At 36.6% G+C, this 5,753-nt stretch overlaps 1 long non-coding RNA gene across 2 annotated transcripts in view; it reads right to left on the reverse strand.

The window, feature by feature from the left end:
- The window catches only part of LOC120097768 (uncharacterized), a 5,989-nt gene extending 816 nt beyond the window's left edge, over positions 1 to 5,173 (reverse strand). The window contains exons 1-2 of one of the 2 annotated variants that reach the window (XR_010062702.1): positions 4,989 to 5,173; positions 1,729 to 1,799 (exon numbers count right to left, since the gene is read on the reverse strand). This is a non-coding gene — a long non-coding RNA (uncharacterized LOC120097768). Of the gene's footprint in view, positions 1 to 1,695; positions 1,800 to 4,988 lie in introns of both variants that reach the window. The other variant, XR_005495484.2, reaches the window with a different exon arrangement.
- Between the last annotated feature and the right edge of the window lie 580 nt (positions 5,174 to 5,753).

Below are 5,753 nucleotides of genomic sequence, written 5' to 3' on the forward strand. Positions count from 1 at the left end.
TACCACTCCAACAAAGCCAGCTCTACTGTGCTGTTCAGATGGGGTAGCAGCAAGCACTTTTAACTACTGAGCCTTTATGCTTGTTTCTTGTTACTTGATTTTATCTTTTCGTTTTAAATATTTACTTATGTATTTAGGCACAGTATTTATTGAGTTATACTTGATGCCCAAAAAGTTGCATGTTTTTGGTATGTACAATTTAATAATGTAAAACATACATTTACATCTGTAACATCATCACTACAATGAAGACATGGCTTGTGTCTACTGCCCTAAAATGTTCCAAAACTGGGAATTGAATCAGGATGTTGTGTGTGTTGGGCAAATTCTTGACTAGTGTTCCAAGTGCTTTCTACATATCTTGTTTAATGTGGGGTCTCACAAAGCTTCTCAGGCTGGTCTTAAATGTGATATCCTCTTACATATTAGATGGAGCAGCATAATGTACAGTACTTTGTTTTTCTTCAGGTGTGCATCTATGTTTGTGTGGCAAGATGAATCAGCATGAATGTGTCCTCTCCCAACTGTGGACAGAGTGATATGTATCTGATCTGCAGAATTTAGTTGAATACTGATAGAGCCTTATTACCATTGAACAAGACAGAGCATGTGAGCAATCTTTCTGTTTGAAGAATTATAAAATTTGTGTTCTATTCTAATTATTTTCAATTAGAAATCACTATTTACTAACACACTTGTGTAAACAACAGGACTTAATTACATATCACCTCTTTCACTCAAGGTCATTTGAAAGAAAAAGGTTGATGTAATTACAATTTTGATATAAACACAAAGGTACTAATTACTAGAACAGGGTATGATGAAATTGAGTAGGTGTAAACAGCAGAATGATGCAAACACAGTTATTACAAAATAGAATGCAAACTTTAAGCCAGAAGATACAACTATTAGCTGTGTTCAAATATTCCCTGAAACATTGCAGCAGAAAAATATTAGACACCAAATCCAGAAACTATGCTTGCATGTGAATAATGGTACTGCATTATATTTGGTTTTTTATATCATGTTACTTTTATTGAAATATATCTGGTAATTAAATTGCATATGATTAATGTTTAAATGTGATAATTTCTTACATTTATACATGGTAAAATAACATCTTTAAACAACAGTTATCATATGTCATATGTCATATCACATGGATGCTACTTCCTTTTTTTACTTTTTGAAGGGACAGATCTGTCCTCTAACATAGGTCAAGCACACAGTATTGTTATTCAGCATCATGCTCTTGTACCTTGGTATTCTAGATCAATGTATTTGTGTTTCTCAGAACATAGACCAAGAATGGAGCCATGTGAGGAGATTTCAGAGTGCTTGTGAGAAAACGCCAAAAAACCAAAACAAGAGTCTTGTGATTTTAGCTTGTTCAAAAATACATAATTGGTTTTGGATTATACTTTCATGTTACTCCCAGGTAACATGGTGAGTTAACTCATCTCTCAGGCAAAAGAGGTGAGTTAACTTCAGATTATTCATTACAACTGGCTATTGTTATTTGCCTCTGTGCTTCTGTGGAAGAACATGTTTTTGCTATGGCTGTGTGATTCACCCACCATGTGCAGATTGCCCTTGTAAATATGCATTTCATTCATGTGACTAGTCTTAACCCTCAGAGTATAAGTTTTCTAAGGCTCTGAATATAGTTGGCTAATGCAAGAGGCCTTAATATACCTCATTTACCACTTCGGTTCTTTGACATCTCACCATTTCTAGAGTGGGGACAAGTGGTGCTTCAACAGAAACCTGAGGTTCTCCAATAAAAGGAGAGTTTATACCTGTGAAATAACAGAAGGAGGTGAGTGAGAATAATGGGACAGAAATCAGGGAAGGCTTTGCCCTAATCAAACTAGTGTAACATTTTATAAAGGAGGAACAGAAGTATTAAAATCACAACTATTAGATTAATTGTAAGTTGTTTGTGATTATCATTCCTTGTTCCCAGAAGAAAGAACTTTAGATGAAGAAGTATGCAACAGAATCCAAAAGATTATTGAAAAAGGTATATAAACAAGATGAAAAGATTCCCATCAATTTTGAATCACTTGGACTGTTATCAAAATACTTAAGGAAGATAAGGAGGATATTAATCATGAGGAAGAAATAGATAACCCCTTGAATAAATATAAACTGAAGATCAAACTTTAAAATTGGTAAGAGGCAAAAAAAAGGAAATTTTCCCTATACAGGCATAATCAAAAGTAAAACAGAGCCATCAGTAACTGAGTACTCCTCAGGTCTTAGTGGAGCCTTCTTTAGAAACATGTCCTCCATTGCCTTAAAAGGGCCCTGAAGCATGAGGTGAAGAATTTGATAATCAATCCAATCTGGAATTCCCTCCATTTCCTGATGGTGATTTAGGAGGGCCTATGAAAAGGCAAGCTAGGGCACAGCAGGGGAATGGAATTTGTCTACCAATTTCCCCCTGGCCTTATGATGTGTCCTTGGTAATTTCAGCACAATTTCATCCAATAAAAGTGTTTACCATCCAATCATTGCCTAAACAATCTACTTAAATCTCTAGAAGAAGAGAGATGGCCCTGGACAGTCCTTGAAATATTATTTTGAGAGGCAGGAAATGACCTACTGATATTTAAATCCAAGCTAAAAGAGGTATTGTGTATCATGCAGACCCTGTCTCCTACAGGTATGATAGCACAAAATAAATCCATGGGATGTATTTATTTATATCATAAGGGCTATAAAATACTAGCTGCTTACTCTAGATTTTTCTGACCAATAAAATAATGTAATCAATAGTATTGGAGATAGTTTGGATCCCAGATCTTTGAAGCAGTTTTATACACAATGCATCAAATGACAATTAGATTTATTTTCAACATCTCAGACCAAAACCACTATAGACATCTTGCATTTAAAAAATAAAAGGGAGGAGATGTTGAAAGACTATCCAAAAACAGTATCCTGTGAGAAGATTTCGGAATGCTTGTAAGAAAAGAAGACAAAAGTCTTGTGACCTCAGTCTCTTCATCACAGAATTGCTGTTGGATTATGTTTCAGTGGCCCTCCCCAGGTATAGGAGATAGAAGGGAATATACCTCATATTACTCACTACAACTGAATATTGTTATTTGTTTATATGCCTAAATGAAAAACACATTTTTGCCTGATGTGGCTTGCCAGTCATGGGGCAACTTGCTCTTGTGAATGTATACTTTACTCAGGTGACCCCTCGTAATTCTCAAAGTATAAGTTGTCTGATGCTCTGAATAAAGTTGACTATTTCATGAGATTTTAGTCTGCCTCATTTGTCTTCTTCATTCTCCCAGGTCCCACTGTCTCTAGAGCAGTGATAATGTTGTGTAACTGAAATTATGTATCCCTTGGTCAACATTTCTCCACACTTTCCTACCAAAGAAGGGAAAATATTTGTTTTATGTAATACATTAAAATACGTTTCAGCTTGCAGCCAAAGGTAATTGGCATAGAAGCTTCTTCTCAGAGGATATACGGTCTGATCTAAAAAAAATGGAAATCAAAGAATTACAATGTGCAACATGGGCTTCAGCAACATTGGTTCTAAAGATGTTATGCCCAGCACCATGGGACCATAGGGTTTTGCTTAAATGAAACTTTATTCTTGTAACCACATTAGGGTCTTATGTAAATTTTTCTTTGATATAAATTCAAATATGACTACTCATTTGACAGCTTCCTTCATCTTTTTCCTTTATCAACTATGCATAACCCACAAATTTCCTCTAAGCAAATCTATCACTCTTCTGAACTCCACAAATGCTCAGCACACGCCTCTGTGTAACTACCATTCTGCAGTAGTTGCTACTTCCCATATTGGAATTTGACCTCTTGGAAGTCACAAAGCTGTTACTTTGTTTGATGGTTGGCCCAGGAAGTGGCTCTATTAGAAAGTATAGCCTTGTTGGAGTAAGTGTGACCTTGAAGTAGATCTGTCGTTGTAGGCATGGGCTTTAAGACCCATGCACTAGCTGTCTGGAAGTCAATCTTCTCCTAGCTATCTTTAGAAATCTTAGCTTCTCCAGGCCCATGTCTGCCTGGAAAGTGCCATGCTTCCACCTTGATGATAATGTACTGAACCCCTGAACCTGTAAGCCAACCTCAGTTAATTGTTGTCCTTTATAAGCACCGTCTTGGTCATAGTAACTCTTCACACCAATACAACCCTAACTAATACATTCAGTGTCTTTGAAGATACCCTTGCACTTAGAGTGTATTCTGAGACACATTTAAGACTATGTTGAACAACAGATCTATCTTTCCTATACTACTACGACCCTTTTTATCTGGTCACAGGTTTAGCCATCTTCCTATCTTTCTATTAACACAGAATAACTTTGTGCTAAGGTGAAACAACAAATAAAGTTTTTGTGGAAGAGCCTCTGAACCAATTTCTCATTTGGTAAAAATCCAAGAATACTCTTTGATCTGAAATATTGGGCAGTTGCTCACTACCCAGCACCATAACTCTTCCAGCTTCCTGCTTCAGCATGAGAGTGGCTGTTCACTAAGTTTTGAGATAAATGGAATATATGAGCCCAGCAGAAAGTGTGTCCCGGATTAAAAATGTGTACCACTACACCTGGATCTGAGACTCACTTTGTCCCAGACGACCTTGAACTCAAAGATTTCCTTGCCTTAGACTCCTGGGATTCATAGCCACTATGCCTCAAGATCTCCTCACCAAGATCCAGGTCAGAATTTGTATTTCCCAGCCTCAAAATTGGGATCAAAGATGAGCCTTCCAATTCCGAATTGTAGTTCATTCTAGATTTAGACAAGGTGACAACCAGAAATAACCACTATAAGCCCCAAGGCTATACTTCGTGTTCTGTTCTTAAACACAACAGCAACTAGAGCTGCTTATTAGAAATTATAGGAAATTAAATGAAGCCAATATCCAATATTGACCAGGATCAGATCCACTGAATCAAACTGCTTCAGAACACATAATAAGTTAGATCCAGTACCTTATATTTCACATAGCATATTCTTTCGATAATTTTCATATGTCAAAATTTAGTTGTTTTTTCCCCAAGGAGACATTATAGGTCTCTTAGAATAGTTCATCTTTTTATATAACAGGAATAAACAACATTAGAAATGAATAAATCTGATCATGGCTTAGTGTGAAAAGGAAAAAATATTTTTTCCTTCTTAGTAGTAAGGAAATTCTAATTCTATCACACAAGCAATTGTCTCCTAGGAGACTCTGTGGACATTGTCACCATGGAGACCAAATCAGTGGTCCTTTCTGCTTCAAACAATCAGCTTGGATCTTTTGTGAAAGCTTGTTTGGGCACCAAATGTTAGGAACATGTGGACATGCTCTACACATTGTACGAGACTTTCCAAATATCCTTTTGGCATCTTAGGCAAACTTAATACATTGTGCCTTTTAAATTCCTCTTGTACTAAAAATATATGAGAACAGCCAGAAACAAGAGGAGTGAGCAGGCCATCAATCTCTGCAAGAGACACATCCACCCAGGCTTGGGAAGATGCCTACAGGAAGCAGCCAGCAGCCCTCTGTCCATGTGCTTCCTTTTCTCTGAAGAGCTTCAAAGATCAAAGAGGACCCTGGCAATGCAAACATATTAGTGCTGTGTGGCAGAAAGTATGAGACCTTTGATTTTTCTTAGATTCTCTGAAATTCACTTTTTACATAAAACACAATTGCCGTCAGAACAATTCAAATCACACTGATTAACTTAATTGTTTAGTGATGTTTTTCC

This window comes from Rattus norvegicus, chromosome 1, assembly GCF_036323735.1.
Source record: "Rattus norvegicus strain BN/NHsdMcwi chromosome 1, GRCr8, whole genome shotgun sequence".
Taxonomy (NCBI): domain Eukaryota; kingdom Metazoa; phylum Chordata; class Mammalia; order Rodentia; family Muridae; genus Rattus; species Rattus norvegicus.